Raw genomic sequence first — 19,908 nt, 5'->3', positions numbered from 1 at the left:
CTGAAATGTGGAATGGTAGGCAAATTCATTCACTTTTGAGAAATTTAGGAGGGTGAGTACCTGTGCATGTGTGTAAGTGCAAGTCAGACTTATTATGGACAGCATATTTTCATTTTGGACAATGTGTGCCTTTACATGTTTAAAGAATACATATGATTATGAAGTGAATAACTTACAGAAATGTTCTGAATTTTTTTCAGGGACAAAAGAAGCTGTTTTGGAGGTTGGAAAAAAAATCAGAACTCTGCCAAAGGATGTTTGATCCCTTGCTAGATGATGGTTGCTGAGACTTCGTGGGAGAGTTTGGTAAGAAAATGGGGAATCCTGGATGTTAGAGTTGGACTCCAGAGGACCCCCAAAACATGGAATGTATAACTGTTTCATTACATGTCATGTCTGTCATTTTGATTGGTTAATGAAGCTCTACAGAGATTCTAAAAAAGGTACAACAACAATATGCAGATACATATATTAGTAAGCAGTATATAAGATTTTAGGTTTCAGAGTAGCAGCCGTGTTAGTCTGTATTCGCAAAAAGAAAAGGAGTACTTGTGGCACCTTAGAGACTAACAAATTTATTAGAGCATAAGCTTTCGATGAAGTGAGCTGTAGCTCACGAAAGCTTATGCTCTAATAAATTTGTTAGTCTCTAAGGTGCCACAAGTACTCCTTTTCTTTTTATAAGATTTTAGGTTAAAGCAAATGCAGTTTTCTAGCACATCATAATACAATTTGCACATAATTTTCATCCAAAATTCATAAGACTTTTTAAAAGCATTAACTATTCCTACACCCAAGATAGACAAATCAAGGTAGAGGAATTTTGAGTGACTTGGCCAAAGCTACAGTGAGCTAGTGTCTGAGACAGGATTAGAATACAAGGATCCTGACCTTCATCCCTCTGCCTTAATCACCAGAGTATACACTCTCTTCCATGATACACAAAGAAGGAAAAAACCACTCAAATGGGAGCTGGATAAGCAATAGGTTTTCTTGAGTGAAGACTCTTACAATATTTAACTCCTCTGCTACACTGCACCTGCTGTGTTGATGCATTCAACTGCAATCAATGCAATGTTCAGATCCAGACATACATGGTGCAATACGTTCAGCAGTACGGCAGATGCACCTTATCTGCAGGTTTGCAGTAGTCAAGTGGTTAATGTTTGACTAGAGTATGCGCCTTCCCCACATTGTGTGCAACTTTCTCATGACATTGTTTTAATTCAAACCCTGTAAGTTTAATTTTTTCCACTTTCCATTGGCTCACATTTTTGTGTTGATCCTCACCATTGCTATTTTAGAACACAGATGCACGATCAATACTTCACATCTTCTACTAAAAGTACTTTGAAAGCAAACCTTCAACCAGTTCTGTCACTGTTTTAACATTAAATAATCCAAACCCAAGGTACTGGAGTACCCATCTCTCCCCTTATGCTGGTCCAAGACAGATGTGATTGTATGGCTATATCCTTGCCCTCTGACCAGAGATTCTGTTTCTCCATCTGAAGCTGCCTGAGGGCAGGGTTTTTTCAGTTCAGGAACCATCTCTGTGGAACTCCCTTCCTATGGATGTCTGATGAATAAGTTTGCAGCTGTATTCAAAGCTTTCTGCAAGTAAGGCATTTCAGTTCATATCAGTTCATTTCTGTCCTTTTCTCCTCTTCTGTTCATTAATTGTTTTAGATTATTTTCTCTGCCCATGTTGCTTGAATGACTTATATTTCTTGTCTGTTGAGTCTACTATTTTAATTTTGTACTGAAGCTCATTTTTTGGGCAATGGATGCTTTAGAAAATAAAACAACAGAGGGAGCTATGTCAAGGTTAGAGGTTTTTTACTTGGCTTCTGCTGCTACATGATGTACAAAAATGCATAGTCAGAAGTTTTACTTCATACAGAAGAGTGCCCTGGAGAAACAGGTTATAGGCTAAGATGAAGATTTGTTTTGCTTAACATTATTTAATCCTCCTCCTCATCTTTGTGCTATCCATTGCCATTTTATTTTGTGGAAATAGCTTCACACCATAGGTTAACGAAGTTGACAACTGATAATACTTAAAGGGGGTATTAAGTTAATGCATTTAAAACATCAGAGGTTTACAGCCCAAAATTGATCATCCCAAGCCATTTTAAGTAAGAGAGATCAATACAATCAGCTCCTCCTCTTTAAGTGTAAATAAATGCTTTAATAGACATAGTCATAGACACTGGCTGTAGATTATAATCAGATTCAGGATTTACTTGCTACATATTGCAGAGAGGTCCCTTTAAATACCCAGATAACCAGCAACAATTATTAATGTTGCTTGATTTTCTAGCATTACAAATATTTGAATGAATACACTGGCACTAAAACCCTTGATGAAAATACCAGTTAAGAATCTAGACTAAGGATAAGATTTTCAAAAGTGACTAGTGATTTTGGTCTCCCAGATTTAGGCACCATATAGTCTTTGAAAATCAGGCCACACTGAGGTGTCTAAAAATGGGCACTCAAAATCACTACTCGCTTTTGAGAATCTTAGCGAAGGTGATTGTTTGATCTTTGTGCATGTTGGTGGGGACATATGCAGCACCATAGCCTGTGCTATACCTGTTACATGAATATATTACTTACTTCAGTCTCCAATGTTATCAGTCCAACACTTTTCTTCAAACCCTCTAAAATTCACTTTGAGAGGGAAAAATTAAGATCAGTTCTACCTTAAATCTTTTCTGGGGCCCCACGGGGGGACCACATCTTCCCCCTCCTCTCTCCCTAGTACTCACTCCATATGACCTGTGATTTTAAAATTCTGGGGACCAGACAGTTTGTTAGCTTGGAAAAAGCAGGAATCACATATTTTCAGAATCAATCCATATGAATGCCAGCCAATTTGTTCTACAGCCTGTGCCCATTTTAAGTGAAACAATGATAAACAATTTTATTGAAACCACCACTTGGATCACTCACCTACATCAGTATATTTATCACTTAATACACAGTGGTCAGAGAAGTGCATTTTATTTATTAAATATTTTCTTTTGGGTGGAACCAATATCTATTTTCTCAAAGAAATCAATTTTAACTAAAACCAATGCATTTTAAATTTTCATGCAAGTCAGGACTAAGTATTTATGTTATTTTTCTTTATACAGTACTGCATGTGGTATGTTTTACTTGGAAAGTTGAATGCATAGGAATAGGGGTTCAGTGGTATATCTTTCCCTCATACTCCCCAACTTTCACAAAAAATAAATTAGGTTTTCTTACTGTTTTGTCTTCATCATGACCAGGAAAATCTGCTGCTGGTGAAACTTTCCTTGTGATGCCCAAAGCCTTTTCAAACAGATCCTTAGTTATAGAAGACAGCTGTGGGGTGGATGTAACTAGCAAGCATCTGCAATAATTCAAAAAGGAAAGAAGCAATGTTAGTGCTGGGCAAATAGATTTGGATAAATAAAAACAGATCCAAATGTAATGGGTAAGTCAAACAGAAACTGAACCAAAAGATTTTAGGAAGTTCAATAAAGTTCAGTTAAACTAATAATAATATTTTTCACTTGTCTTTGCCTTTCATAGAATATCAGGGTTGGAAGGGAATTCAGAGGGTCATCTAGTCCAACCCCCTGCTCAAAGCAGGACCAATCCCCAATTTTTGGCCAGAGATCCCTAAATGGCCCCCTCAAGGATTGAATTCACAACCCTGGGTTTCCACCTGCTGGAATGGTTGGTGGAGGAAGTGCCAATATACAGCAAGGGAGGTTCTACTGGCAATCATTCCAGCCTGCCCAGAAGCTGGATGTACTGAAAATTTCCCCCAAAGAACCATTCTTGCAAAGTAACCACTATGGTTTGGATATACTCAGATATATCTGAGTTTTGAGAGTGGCTATCTGGTCAAAACCATTTTTCTTTTTTTTAGGTTTGTCTACTGCTAGAAAATAATCCAATACCTTCTAATCTCTATAGTTACCTGTGTAAATGAAAAAGAATTTTGACAGATTAGCACAGGGTTTATAAAGGACATGTAGAAAGACAATATGCCTCTGAAGAATATGTGACCTGAGGAAGAGCTCTATGTAAGCTCTAAAGCTTGTCTCTTTCACCAACAGAAGTTGATCCAATAAAGGATATTACCTCACCCTTCTCATCTCTCTAATATCCTGGGACCACCATGGCTACAACAACACTGCAAACAACAAGTCTCTGCTCATTTTCTATGTGCAACAGGAGACCTAGTGGACGGTCAATAAACAGGGTTGTCATTATGCCAAAAGGGATGAATAGAAGCGATGGGCCAAACTGGTTTGGTAAAGAAGAGATGTCTCTGAACAAATCCTGAGGGCTACTGTTAGGCAATATATTCCATCTATCTTGAATTTGTGCTATTTTTTGGAAGAGCCATCCTTATGTGTGATAATTCTAGAGATGATATATTAGACAGGAAGCGTGATCTAAAGAACACAGAACTGAGACTTAAATGTTCTGGGTTCTAGTCTTGCTTTTCCCTGCAGACCTCCTGTGTAACTTTATGGAAGTGCTTAACCCCACTGTGCTTCAGTTTTCAACTATAAGCATAAAATACATTCCTATCTCAAAAGGAGGTATGTCAGACTTAAGTCACTGATGCTGGTAAAGAATACAATGTACTTCTAGAATGCTCTCCATCTGAGAATTTCAAAGTAGGATCAAGCAAAGCCTACTGGAATATCATACTTGAAACTCAAACAGTCTTAGGACATTCACTAACAGCATCAGCTGAGAACCTGGTTGTGGGTGATAATGGTTATTCTTCAAGGAAAACACTTTACACCTGTGTTTTATTCTCTGCACAGGCTGCTATTTGACTGCCAGGTGAAATTATTGGTGCTGATAACTTACATGGAAAATCCTAAATGGAACAGACAAGGATAAAAAAGTCCTCTCCACCTCTAGCCCATTGTGCCACCTATGCTCATCCAGGACACTGCAACTCCATTGTTTGTGTGAAGTTTGTGGGAGTTGAAGGCAGGGCATTCCCATATCTCTGTAACTTGTTCCCACTCTAAGTATGCTTGGGTAAACTTGGATCTTTCAAAGCATGGCCATCTCTCTGCCTGGCTTTTCCAACTGAGTAAAGCTATGAAATCCTTTATCCTTCACTAACTGACTAGATATGTCATGTATCTGTGGAGATAAAGGAAGAAGGAGGCATGCCTCGGGGTCCTATTTCACCCTGCGGTGTTCACTGCTTCCCACAGGTGTACTTACCCAACACAGATGTAATGAGGTTAAGTGGTGTCCGTATAAAATAAGTAAGAACTACTAATTATTCCTCAAGAAAGGCTTTTAATGATTTTCAACTATAGTAACAGCATAAACAAAACAAGAAAAGGAAAACCATACACCAGCACTGAATAAGAATTAATACAAAAGGCAGATTATATTGAAGACAAGTTCAAGTACATGTAATATTGTGGACTATTTGCAAGTTTCTGAACAGTGACTCTACATATGCTGGTCCTGGCAGGTCACAATAAAAGACCCGAAGACAAGCATAAGTAAAGCTATTATTCACCAGCTCTATATTCCTGGTGACAAACTATTTCAAAGGCAACATAAAGCTGATGAACAACAGCGGTACATGCATTTGCTCGGACTGCTTAAAAGACAAGCACTAATACATGCAAAGCTATTATGCATCAGCCAGCTACTATTGATTTTATACTATAGTATCGATACAGCTATGATCAATTCGGCTCGAGCGACCAGACTTCTTTACTCCATAGACTTATCCGCATTTGTCCAAAAATACATTACCCTTCAATCGGCTGCTTTCCGCACTGGCCAGGTACAGACAGTTGAGAAGTGCACGTCCCTTCAGTTCAGGGGGTGTGGGTACTGAACACACACACACACACAGTCCTGTGCCTTCGTTCTTTTTATCTGATCTGATGGCTGTGTTTTAGAACAGATGAACCAATCAGGATGGGCCACATTGTTTATGTGGTTGCCCTAGTTGTAAAATTGATGCATATTTAATTTTTATGTCCAATTGTTAGTTGTTTGTATAATTGAGGCCTATTTGTTTTCGGTAGCCAATTAGATTTTGAATGTGGGTAATTTGGGGTTGATAAGCACATAGGAGTCAGCATAAATTATTATCTGGTTGCAGTGCGTCCTGACGACAAGCCACAAGCTTAAGTTTTGTTTTTGCAAGGCTTGCATTTTAAAGCATATGGAAGTTTGAGGCCTAACATTTGCAATACTTCTATTTTGTTCAAGCTTGACAAGACAGTTGCTTAATTTATTCAGTGTCTAAATGCAGCAAGCAGCGGGGAACCATTGTGTTTTGTTCATCTTACATTTAATGTTAAGTACTCAATCATGTGAACTACTGTGCTTAGAAACCATGAATGATGGGAGTTCTAGAATTGAATATTTAAATACTCCTGTAATTATCTGAATAGTGTATCACAGATCCTTTATTGATTTAGCTCAGGTTTTAGAGGGGCCTGCGCTTTTGGAGAAGAATAGTACTTCTGTTTCCCCACTGGCTGTCAAATGGCCAGGATGTTCATTGTACTGATGTATGTGAAAACATCATACCTAGGTAGCCAGGGCTTTGTTAAAATTATTAATATAGCTATAAATATGCTAGCCAGCATATATTAGCCAACACGGTATTTAGTACATATGACAGTTTACACTTTTAGCACATTGTAAACTAACTAATCCTCACTACATTATCCCTATTTGATCTATAAAGTAGAATCATAGACTTTAAGGTCAGAAGGGACCATTATGATAATCTAATCTGACCTCCTGCACAACGCAGGCCACAGAATCTCACCCACCCACTCCTGTAACAAACCCCTGACCTATGTCTGAGCTACTGAAGTCCTCAAATCATGGTTTAAAGGGCCTCTTCCAATCTGCCCTGGAGGAAAATTCCTTCTCGACCCCAAATATGGCGATCAGTTAAACCCTGAGCATGTGGGCAAAACTCACCAGCAAGACACCCAGAGAATAAATTCTCTGAAGTAACTCAGATCCCACCCTATCTAGTGTCCCATCACAGGCCATTGGGCATATTTCCCGCTAATAGTCAAAGATCAATTAATTGCCAAAATTAGGCAATCCCATCTACCATCCCCTCCATAAACTTATCAAACTTAGTCTTGAAGCCAGATAGGTCTTTTGCCTCCACTGCTACCCTTGGAAGGCTGTTCAGTACTTCACTCCTCGGATGGTTAGAAACCTTCATCTAATTTCAAGTGTAAACTTCCTGATAGCTAGTTTATATCCATTTGTTCTTTTGTCCACACTGGTACTGAGCTTAAATAATTCCTCTCCCTCCTTGGTAGTTATCCCTCTGATATATTTATAGAGAGCAATCAAGTAATTGTGTCTGATTTGGAAGGACTCCAAATGACTTACATTGGAGTTGGATTAGACTCTCAGAGATGCTAACTATCCCTATGAATCAGTGGAGAAGAACCAGGATGAGAACTCAGGAGTTCTTGGCTCCCAATCCTATGCTATTAGCCACTAAGTCTCATTCAATGAACATTCAGCACATTTCACACTCCTTACTTGGGAGGACACCACTAATAGAAGAGGGAAAACATATAATTTGTCTGTATCATAGAATTATAGAACTGGAAGGGACCTCGAGAGGTCATCTAGTCCAGTTCCTTGCACTCAAGGCAGGACTAAGTATTATCTATACCATCCCTGATAGGTGTTTGTCCAACCTGCTCTTAAAAATCCCCAGTGATGTAGATTCCACAACCTCCCAAGGCAATTTATTCCAGTGCTTAACGACTCTGACAGTTAGGAATTTTTTCCTAATGTCCAACCTAAACCACCCTTGCTGCAATTTAAGCCCATTGCTTCTTATCCTATCCTCAGAGGTTAAGAAGAACTATTTTTCTCCCTCCTCCATGTAACAACCTTTTATGTACTTGAAAACTGTTATCATGTCCCCTCTCAGTCTTCTTTTCTCCAGACTAAGCAAACACAATTTTTTTTCAATCTTCCCTCATAGGTCATGTTTTCTAGACCTTTAATCATTTTTGTAGCTCTTCTCTGGACTTTCTCCAATTTCCTGAAATGTGGCACCCAGAACTGGACACAATAATCCAGTTGAGGCCTAATCAGTGCGGAGTAGAGCAGAAGAATTACTTCTTGTGTCTTTCTTACAATACTCCTGCTAATATATCCCAGAATGATGTTTGCTTTTTTTGCAACAGCGTTACACTGTTTACTCATATTTAGCTTGAGATCCACTATGATCTCCCAGATCCCTTTCCGCAGTACTCCTTCCTAGGCAGTCATTTCTCAGTTTGTATGTGTGCAACTGATTGTTCCTTTCTAAGTGGAGAGTACTCCACTTGCATTTGTCCTTATTGAATTTCATCCTATTTACTTCAGATCATTTCTCCAGTTTGTCCAGATCATTTTTAATTTTAATCCTATCCTCCAAAGCACTTGCAACTCCTCCCAGCTTGGTATCATCCACAAACTTTATAAGTGTACTCTCTATGCTATTATCTAAATTATTGATGAAGATATTGAACAGAACCAGACCCAGAACCGATCCCTGCGGGACCCCACATGTTATGCCCTTCCAGCATGACTGTGAACCACAGATAACTACTCTCTGGGAATGATTTTCCAACCAGTTATGCACCCACCTTATAGTATCTCCATCTAGGTTGTATTTCCCTAGTTTGTTTATGAGAAGGTCATGTGAGACTGTATCAAAAGCCTTACTAAAGTCAAGATATAGCACATCTACTGTGTCTCCCCTATCCACAAGGCTTGTTACCCTGTCAAAGAAAGCTATCAGGTTGGTTTGACATGATTTGTTCTTGACAAATCCATGCTGACTGTGATTTATCACCTTATTATCTTCTAGGTGTTTGCAAATTGATTGTCTAATTATTTGCTCCATTATCTTTCTGGGTATAGAAGTTAAGCTGACTGGTCTGTAATTCCCTGGGTTGTCCTTATTTCCCATTTTATAGATGGGCACTATATTTGCCCCTTTCCAGTCTTCTGGAATGTCTTCCATGACTTTTCAAAGATAATTGCTAATGGCTCAGATATCTCCTCAGTCAGCACCTTGAGTATTCTAGGATGCATTTCATCAGGCCCTGGTGATTTGAAGACATCTAACTTGTCTAAGTAATTTTTGACTTGTTCTTTCCCTATTTTAGACTCTGATCCTACCTTATTTTCACTGGCATTCACTGTTAGATGTTCAATTGCCACCAACCTTCCTGGTGGGAAAACCAAAACAAAGAAGTCATTAAGCACCTCTGCCATTTCCACATTTTCTGTTATTGTCCCCCCCCCCCCCCCATTGAGTAACAGGCCTACTCTGTCCTTGGTCTTCCTCTTGCTTCTAATGTATTTGTAGAATGTTTTCTTGTTTCCCTTTATGTCCCTAGCTAGTTTGATCTCGTTTTGTGCCTTGGCTTTTCTAATTTTCTCCCTACATACTGGTGTTATTTTTTTATATTGACTGAGTTTCCACTTTTTGTAGGACTCTTTTTTGAGTTTTAGCTCATTGAAGATCTCCTGGTTAAGCCAGGGTGGTTTCTTGCCATACTTCCTATCTGTCCTACAAGTTTGCTCTTGTGCCCTTAATAATGTCTCTTTGAAAAACTGCCAACTGGTATGAACTGCCATCAAGTCAATCATACTGCTTGTGAAAGGGGCAAGAGATGCTTGACATGTATGGAAAAATATCTGTGAAAGAAGGTTATATTGTTAGCTCTGAAAGGGGAGTGGGGTTCCTTTTGTTAGAGCGTTGCGGGTGGGGGCGGCTGGAAACCAGGATGTGTGACTCTGGGAGGGCAGCGCTCCTGCAAAACCTGAATGTGTTCCCCCAGTGCCTTTTCCTTTTGCCTGCATGGCAAATGGATTACATGAGAGAGAATTCTTTTCCTCTCTTTTTATTTTATGTCTGGCATTTAGCCAAGGTAAGTGCTTTAATCTTATGTATAGTTAAAATGTGGCTTTTTGCCTAGGAATTCCTAACATATTGGCATTTTGCCTAAAGTGCTTTATCATACACTATCTATAAAATTAGTTACTTAAAAAAGGCATTTTGCCATAGTATTGCTTATTATAGAACTCCATCCCCGACCCCACAGCCTGGCCTGGCCATCTGCACGAGTGTAAGTTAAATTAACAAAAACTAGTTAACGACCCACAACTTAATGACCATTATCCCCCACCAAGCAGTTAGGTAGCAACCCTGTACTGCTTGGTTTGACTGATCTTTTGGCTAGATGGCTCCTGGCTAACTCACCAATTTATTGATAAATTGTATAATCAATTGCTTGAGCACACATTGTGCTGTTATGAAATATATTCAAGAAGTCAAGTAACCAATGTCAGTCAGGTTTATTGCTCTAAGCCAATAATAATATAGTACATGAAAAAAACTTCTATGCAATAGCAGTCTCCAGAAAACCATCTTGTATAGTGATGTTACATTCACTTTATGCAGGTATGCTCCAAAGTTACACATTTCAGCTAGTATTGTTTATATGATGATATTACAAATTACACCTCTCAACACTTCACTAAAATCCAGCCCATCAGTTTGTCCCAGTTCCTAACACTTTTTCCTTTTCTTCCTTATCTTAGTTTTGGATACTAGTATTCCAGGTATTGGTCCATGAAAGTACTTCCCTAGGTTACACGAAGACAAAGAACAAAATGTATCTTCATTTCGCCAAGTTTCCTATCTGTTTATACAAAATGCTTTCTTCAGCAAATGCAAGGAATTATGGGCTACTTAGCATAAATGAACAGAATTATTGTACAGTATAGGCCAGTTTAGGCTCTATCACTGTTACAATATTTGTTCTTAATTTTAGGGGTGCTTAATGTACACTAATATTTATATAAATATATATGGTGTGGATAACACATATAATACATATATATATATATATATGCTAGCTAGCATGTATTTAGTCAACACAGTATTTAGCACATATGACAGTTTACACATTTAGTGCATTGGTAAACTAACTAATCCACACTACATTGTCCTTATTTGATCTATAAAGTAATTGTGTCTGATTTGGAAAGACTCCAAATTATTTATATCGGAGTTGAATTAGAGCCTGAGAAAGGCTGGGTGACAATCTCCAAGGGCACATGAGTCAATGGAGAAGAACCAAGATTAGGACTCAGGAATTCTTGGCTCCCAGTCCCATGCTTAGCCACTATCAGGCTCACTGAACAGCCAACGCATATCACACTGCTTTCTTGGGAGGATGCCACTAACAGAAGAGGGAAAATGTGTAATTTGGCTGTATGGTGTGTACTGCCATCAAGCCAATCATACTGCTTTTGAATGGGGCATGAGAGTGTCACAAGAATTTACAGTAACTATTAAGTCACTTACTAAAATAACTAATGCAGGTCATTGAGCTCAAATTGATTTTCTCTCTTCTTTCTATTCCCTCTCCTCAGTAGGCAAACACACATATTCTTTATGAATATACATCACAACAGACTGACAATCACTGAGCAACCCAAACAATTTATCCACAAATCTATCATTCATATTACAATGTATCCAACCACCACCACATGCTTTGCTTCAGAGAATGAACTATATAGAAATTGCTGAATAAATGGTGTCACCACAAGACAAGGCCAGAATAAAGAGTCAGTGGAGTTCTGAGCAAGACACAAAGTCCATTTTTTCACCCCCTCTTCAGGGTGCTGGAACAATTTTTATTATGGGGGTGCTGAATTGTTGAACCAAACTGTAAATAATTAAAACCACTTCAAGTCAGGGGGTGCGGCCACATGTCCAGAATCCCTGAATAGTTGTCCAGAATAGTTCCAGTGCTTATGCCTCTCTTCCTCTTTTCTTGTCTTCTCCTGCCTTTCCTGCTTTGTTCTCTGCCTTTTATCATTTTTCTGTCTCCTTCATACTTCTCTGATTCTCCATTTCTCCAAACTCATGCTTGTAGATGTTCATTCCTCTTAAATATACCAGGGTGTCTTGTTTTGTCCATTTCCTCTTTGCCTTTTTTCCCATGGCTTAAGGAGGGTGATTCTAAGCACCTGAGGTGGTTTGGTGACCAACCCCCATTGAATTTTGGTGGGAATTGGTCACCTAATTCCCTAAGGAATTTTTGAAAATAGGTGTTTGCAATATTTGTGGAAGTTAGTGGTAAACTACTTTTACCTTCCAAAAAGGAACTTTGAAAATGACAGCTCTTCCACAGTCTGAAATCACAGGTTTCAGAGTAGCAGCCGTGTTAGTCTGTATTCTCAAAAAGAAAAGGAGTACTTGTGGCACCTTAGAGACTAACAAATTTATTAGAGCATAAGCTTTCGTGAGCTACAGAGGAATGCATCCGATGAAGTGAGCTGTAGCTCACGAAAGCTTATGCTCTAATAAATTTGTTAGTCTCTAAGGTGCCACAAGTACTCCTTTTCTTTTAGTCTGAAATCAGAATCTCAAAACAAAAATTACTCTTCCTTTGTGTCTACCTACTGGTTCAGCCCTCAAGAATTATTATTCTGCAACTGCTTAGTATCAATTTCCATTTCCATTTTAAAATTTGAATGAATAGAAGGTCCTACTCAAGGAGACAGAAACTGGAGCAGCTATTTAAGTCACCTCTCATCAAGTGTGAACTTCCTGAACACAGAATTGAATAATTGAGTTGATCGGAGGATAACAATGCTGTTTCATGGCAACTTTTGAGGTTTCAAAATTTGTTTTTGATCAGTATTGGAACAAAACTAAAACCTGTCAAACATTTTCACAAAAATAGAAGAAAGTGTGTATGTGTCTTTGTGTCTATATCCTGGGTGGTGTGTATGTGTCAGGGTGCTGGCCAGAGATGAGAGAGATCCAAAATCAAGTACCTACTCTGCCTGATTTAGAACAGAGTTTTTTATCCCAGATCACTCCAAATCAGGAATTTGTATCTGTCTCCCCCACATCCAGTTCCATAACCACTGAGCAGCAGAGTCTCTCTTTCTCCCCTTCCCTCCCTAGTTTAATGGAAACTGATTCAGTTTCAGCAAAAGTTCCAACCAGCTCTGCTGAACAACTTTCAAATGATGTATACCATTCTCAGCCCAGTGGGCCGAGCCCTACTTGCCTTTCTACCACAACTCCCACTGACATCAATGGGCGCTTAAAGGCAAGAAAATAGAACAGAATTTAGACACTCACAGAACTTACTTCACCCATATCTGAGTCAGAACAGAGCAGCAATGCTGCACAACAGTTCAGGAAATGGGGAGGGGAATAATATAGTGTCCAAATTAAACTGATAGGGGAATTTTAGGTAAGTGGAATGTAATGATGAGATTGGAATTTGGCCAGGACACCATCGAAGGAGTTGTGAACTTGCCAACCAGTCATGAAACAACCTGCCTCAGAGTTTTCCCTAAAGTAGTGGGGAAAGGACAGTCTTTCCACGGACACAATGTTGGATAGGTCAACAATTAAATTCCTTCCTTGTGGTCCCATAGTATCAAGGCAAACAGGAAAAGAAAAATTCTGCTTTCGGCCTAAAAAAAACCCGAAGTGGCTTTGCAGGATATTCAAACAAATACAGAGAAAAGTGGTATACAGAGTGAATAATATCAGTGAGTTTCACAATATATATTTATTTTGTCTTGTTTTGTTAGTAGGTGGTAAGTATAAACACTGTATCTAATGTTCACAAGAGCCCATAAAGCATCTTAAAATATGCAGACTGCCTTTCTCTAGGTTGTGTTAGCTTTCAACCAGTGTTTTATGTCATAGTCTTTTGTAAAAATGCATAGAGAGGAAATTTAGGTGAAAAAATTAATAAAAATCCAATTTTATGAAGCATTCAAGCTGACTAAACAGAACTCTGTGACTGGTTATTAAGTTATGAAAAGACCTTTATCATCTCCTCCCACTTACACGCAATCTAGAAATCCTGTTTAGTGAAACCATGGAATTTTCAAGAATCAGACAGTGCTGTCAATCAAGAAGCCAGGCAGCCTTGTGGTTCTGCTGCCATTATCAGAAGTAAGGGTGAATTTGTGGTGCTTCTGATCAGGTTCAGAATTGATACCACAGTAATTAGAAGTGATTTTCCTGATTTTTTCCCCTCCTTCAGTTTTACTGTGCATGACATTCTCCAGAGATTAAGGTGACAGTTTACAGTTCAGCTAGAAGGGACTACATCAGAAATATCTGCCTAGTGCAGAATTGTCTGCATTGGATTGCAACAAGGTCCTGAAAAATTAATGTTGGAGAGAGAGAAACTTTAATTTTTATCAAAGTTTTACCACTGTCCCTCCTTTCCTCAAAGAAGTGCTGATTTTAAAGCCCTGTCTGTTTCCATCAATCTGTTGGAATTAATCCTATTTAAATTTGTTTCAGTAAGTTCTTTTACTTCTCATTAATTTTAAAATATTTTTCTTCAGTTGAATGTAGTCCAGTGACTGCTAAGTACATAAGTCAGTGTCTGACGGGTTTTTTGCCCATTAGTACTGCTGTTCAATAAAAGATGCAACTCAGAACCACTGCTTACACTAGATAAGTAAATGACAGTTTCCTTAATCAGATTGTAGGGAGGGGGAAAAACAGAGAGATTTTATTTGGAAACAAACTGTTTAAGTTTTGATTCCTTCAGAAATTAAAATGAACTGTTTTACATAAATGTTCCTGCTAAGTGGCTACACAGGAAAACATCCCCTGCTAATGGAATATAAAATAAATGTATACAATTAAAAAAGAGAACACTTTTTGATTTGTAAAATTTAGTATAATTAGGTAATTTCCCTTTGTGTGCAAGCAGCCTTGGCATTGAACTCCCACAAAGTGATGAGTCACGTGAAGCTGATTATTGCCTTGTAAATAGCAAGAAGCAAGCAAAAATTATCATTTGAATACATTAACCTGTGAGTATAATGCATTCTTATAATTTTATTGCAGAACCAATAGCAAAAATGCACCCTGATGGTTGAGGAAGTTTTACCAACGTTGTTTTCTGGAACTCTTGAGGGCCTGACAGAATGTATGTGACAAATAATGTTATCACACTCCTTTGCTGAGCTGTGAAAACACTTTCAAACACTACCTGTAGATGAATTTACTCTTTTAAAGGGCTCATTTCTTTGATACCTTTGTAGCAATTTGGTAGCTCTGAGCATTTCTTTGATATTTTTATGCACTGTCAAAGGTACATAGTACAGAAATTTGACAAATCCTTACATCAAACTTTTCAGAATAAAGACCTCAACTAATGTAGAAGCAAAACTATATACAATTACTCATGCACAGAGTCTAGGCTGTAATGAATATATGGGGTCAAATTCCCTTCCAGTAAAAATCCATTGAAGTCAGTAGAGTTATGCCGTGAGGTAATCTGGCCCAAATCCTTTAGTATGTATAAATGAACAGATTTACAGAATGCTAATCATAGTGCAGTTGTGTTTGGTTTTCAAACTCATTTAGTGAGCTTCTTATCAAAGGGGGAATTGTATCTTCTTTAGTGAATGCAACACCCACCAAACCCTAGGATCCAAACCATGGAGTAAATATAGTCTTTACTCTTTTGCATAATTGGTAGCAATGAGAAACCTTCTGGGGTTTAACAATTTTTTTAAAGTTTGGTTTTTACATGTATCTTCTCCATAAACTATTAATAAAACCAAATTGTAAACATAAATATCCTTGTTTGAAAGGAATTGTCCTGATTCTGGAAATACTGTGCACTTCCTTCTTTCCTTCATCTCCAAAATGTGGCCGCTCAGAAACTCACTTTTCACCAGAGCCAAAAAAACCAACCCTTTAACTCTGATTTAGCACGTGTTTTGCTAGCTGGTTCTGAATTTGGCAAGAGCAAGTGGCCTCATCTCTCATCATTAGCATGTACATGACATGTTCAGAGGGCCATACCAAGTGCCTTTTTATAGTACATATGTGGTGTGACTTGAGACTCATTAAAAGATAATTAAGTATATTAAAAATAATTGATTTACTTATTTTTTTTTGTTTCAAATAGGGACATAAAAATGATTCATGCCCACTTTATTTCCCAAGCAATATCTTTCATAGTATCAATGTACATTATGTAGAAGCAATGCTCTCTCTACAACACTTCTTGTGCAGTGTCAAAGGAACAGGCAGATTGTAATCAATAAGTCAGAAATATAAAATAGGATGAAAATCTGTACAGGTATTTAGTTTGAAAAAATCCAAAATCCCTGAGTACATCTAAAATGGTAATAATAAATTGACCAGTGCAAATAATATGAGGGAAAGTACACAGCTGCCAGCCCTTAACTACAATGGAGAGAAAAACACATATTTTCCTGCCAGAACAGGGGAGACACTGGAGAATAGCACTGTCACCAGGAAAAGGCAGGTCTATGTGATCGGGGACTCTTTATTGAGAAGAATAGACAGGCCTGTAACTAGAGCTGATCCTGAGAATAGAAGGGTGTGCTGTCTTCCGGGTGCTAAGATACGGGATGTAGACCTGAGGTTGAAAAGGATCCTAAAGGGTGCGGGAAAGAATCCCCTAATTATCCTTCATGTGGGAACAAATGATACGGCTAGATTCTCGCTGGAAAGTATTAACGGAGACTATGCTAGGCTGGAGAAGACGCTTAAGGAAATTGAGGCTCAGGTGATCTTTAGCGGGATCCTTCCTGTTCCTAGAGAAGGGCAACAAAGGTCTGACAAGATTATGACTGTCAACAGATGGCTTAGGCAGTGGTGCTATAAGGAGGGCTTTGGGATGTATGACCACTGGGAGGCATTCATGGACAAAGGTCAGTTCTCTCGGGATGGACTTCATCTGAGTAGGGAAGGAAATAGACTTCTAGGATCGAGGCTGGCACAACTGATAAAGAGAGCTTTAAACTAGGAATTGGGGGGAGATGGATGGGAGATGTCCAGAAAATCTCCACGCCAGATTTTAGCATTGAGAGGGAAGAAGATGAAGTAAGAATGGATATAGCCGTGGGTAGGAGAATGTATATAAGGAGTGAGGGCGGTGTGGATACTAGTCTAATAGGTTATACTGGATGTAGAATGACTGTGCCTAATAGGGTACAAAATGTGAGCGAGGCCAAACAGCAAAAATTAAGATGTTTGTACACCAATGCGAGGAGTCTAGGTAACAAAATGGAGGAACTAGAGCTACTGGTGCAGGAAGTGAAACCAGATATTATAGGGATAACAGAAACATGGTGGAATAGTAGTCATGACTGGACTACAGGTATTGAAGGGTATGTGCTCTTTAGGAAAGACAGAAACAAAGGTAAAGGGGGTGGAGTAGCATTGTATATCAATGATGAGGTAGAATGTAAAGAAATAAGAAGCGATGCAATGGATAAGACAGAGTCTGTCTGGGCAAAAATTACATTGGGGAAGAAAACTAGTAAAGCCTCTCCTACGATAGTGCTTGGGGTGTGCTATAGACCTCCGGGATCTAATTTGGATATGGATACAGCCCTTTTTAATGTCTTTAATAAAGTACATACTAATGGAAACTGCGTGATCATGGGAGACTTTAACTTCCCAGATATAGACTGGAGGACCAGTGCTAGTAATAATAATAGGGCTCAGATTTTCCTAGATGCGATAGCTTATGGATTCCTTCATCAAGTAGTTGCTGAACCGACTAGAGGGGATGCCATTTTAGATTTAATTTTGGTGAGTAGCGAGGACCTCATAGAAGAAATGGTTGTAGGGGACAATCTTGGCTCAAGTGATCATGAGCTAATTCAGTTCAAACTAAATGGAAGGATTAACAAAAATAAATCTGCAACTAGGGTTTTTGATTTCAAAAGGGCTGACTTTCAAAAATTAAGGAAATTAGTTAGGGAAGTGGATTGGACTGAAGAACTTATGGATCTAAAGGTAGAGGAGGCCTGGGATTACTTTAAATCAAAACTGCAGAAGCTATCAGAAGCCTGTATCCCAAGAAAGGGGAAAAAATTCATAGGAAGGAGTTGTAGACCAAGCTGGATGAGCAAGCATCTTAGAGAGGTGATTAAGAAGAAGCAGAAAGCATACAGGGAGTGGAAGATGGGAGGGATCAGCAAGGAAAGCTACCTAATTGAGGTCAGAACATGTAGGGATCAAGTGAGACAGGCTAAAAGTCGAGTAGAGTTGGACCTTGCAAAGGGAATTAAAACCAATAGTAAAAGGTTCTATAGCCATATAAATAAGAAGAAAACTAAAAAGGAAGAAGTGGGGCCGCTTAACACTGAGGATGGAGTGGAGGTTAAAGATAATCTAGGCATGGCCCAATATCTAAACAAATACTTTGCCTCAGTCTTTAATAAGGCTTAAGAGGATCTTGGGGATAATGGTAGCATGACAAATGGGAAGGAGGATATAGAGGTAGATATTACCATACCAGAGGTAGAAGCGAAACTGAAACAGCTTAATGGGACTAAATCAGGGGGCCCAGATAATCTTCATCCAAGAATATTAAAGGAATTGGCACCTGAAATTGCAAGCCCATTAGCAAGAATTTTTAATGAATCTGTAAACTCAGGAATAGTACCGAACGATTGGAGAATTGCTAATATAGTTCCTATTTTTAAGAAGAAAGGAAAAAAAAAGTGATCCGGGTAACTACAGGCCAGTTAGTTTGATATCTGTAGTATGCAAGGTCCTGGAAAAAATTTTGAAGGAGAAATTAGTTAAGGACATTGAAGCCAATGGTAAATGAGACAAAATACAACATGGTTTTACAAAAGGTAGATCGTGCCAAACCAACCTAATCCCCTTTTTTGAAAAAGTAACAGATTTTTTAGATAAAGGAAATGCAGTGGATCTAATTTACCTAGATTTCAGTAAGGCATTTGATACCGTGCCACATGGGGAATTATTAGTTAAATTGGAGAAGATGGGGATCAATATGAACATCAAAAGGTGGATAAGGAATTGGTTTAAGGGGAGACTGCAACGGGTCCTACTGAAAGGCGAACTGTCAGGTTGGAGGGAGGTTACCAGTGGAGTTCCTCAGGGATCGGTTTTGGGACCAATCTTATTGAATCTTTTTATTACTGACCTTGGCACAAAAAGTGGGAGTGTGCTAATAAAGTTTGCAGATGATACAAAGCTGGGAGGTATTGCCAATTCAGAGAAGGGTCTGGATATTATACAGGAGGATCTGGATGACCTTGTAAACTGGAGTAATAGTAATAGGATGAAATTTAATAGTGAGAAGTGTAAGGTTATGCATTTAGGGATTAATAACAAGAATTTTAGCTATAAGTTGGGGACGCATCAATTAGAAGTAACGGAAGAGGAGAAGGACCTTGGAGTATTGGTTGATCATAGGATGAGCTGCCAATGTGATATGGCTGTGAAAAAAGCTAATGCGGTTTTGGGATGCATCAGGAGAGGCATTTCCAGTAGGGATAAGGAGGTTTTAGTACCGTTATACAAGGCACTGGTGAGACCTCACCTAGAATACTGTGTGCAGTTCTGGTCTCCCATGTTTAAAAAGGATGAATTCAAACTGGAGCAGGTACAGAGAAGGGCTACTAGGATGATCCGAGGAATGGAAAAGTTGTCTTATGAAAGGAGACTTAAAGAGCTTGGCTTGTTTAGCCTAACTAAAAGAAGGTTGAGGGGAGATATGATTGCTCTCTATAAATATATCAGAGGGATAAATACAGGAGAGGGAGAGGAATTATTTAAGCTCAGCACCAATGTGGACACAAGAACAAATGGGTATAAACTGGCCACCAGGAAGTTTAGACTTGAAATCAGACGAAGGTTTTTAACCATCAGAGGAGTGAAGTTTTGGAATAGCCTCCCAAGGGAAGCAGTGGGGGCAAAAGATCTATCTGGCTTTAAGATTCTACTCGATAAGTTTATGGAGGAGATAGTATGATGGGATAATGGGATTTTGGTAAGTAATTGATCTTTAA

The 19,908-nt window shown here is 38.7% G+C and overlaps 1 long non-coding RNA gene across 1 annotated transcript in view; it reads right to left on the bottom strand.

The window, feature by feature from the left end:
* Positions 1–740: 740 nt before the first annotated feature.
* Positions 741–19,908, bottom strand: part of LOC122455880 — a 103,101-nt gene continuing 83,933 nt past the window's right edge. Inside the window, exons 2-3 of the long non-coding RNA XR_006274385.1 lie at positions 3,259–3,385; positions 741–1,790 (exon numbers count right to left, since the gene is read on the bottom strand). This is a non-coding gene — a long non-coding RNA (uncharacterized LOC122455880). The remainder of the gene's footprint in view (positions 1,791–3,258; positions 3,386–19,908) is intronic.

The sequence above is a fragment of the Dermochelys coriacea genome, chromosome 9 (assembly GCF_009764565.3).
Source record: "Dermochelys coriacea isolate rDerCor1 chromosome 9, rDerCor1.pri.v4, whole genome shotgun sequence".
Classification (NCBI taxonomy): Eukaryota; Metazoa; Chordata; order Testudines; family Dermochelyidae; genus Dermochelys; species Dermochelys coriacea.
This window is presented reverse-complemented; position numbering and strand designations above follow the sequence as displayed.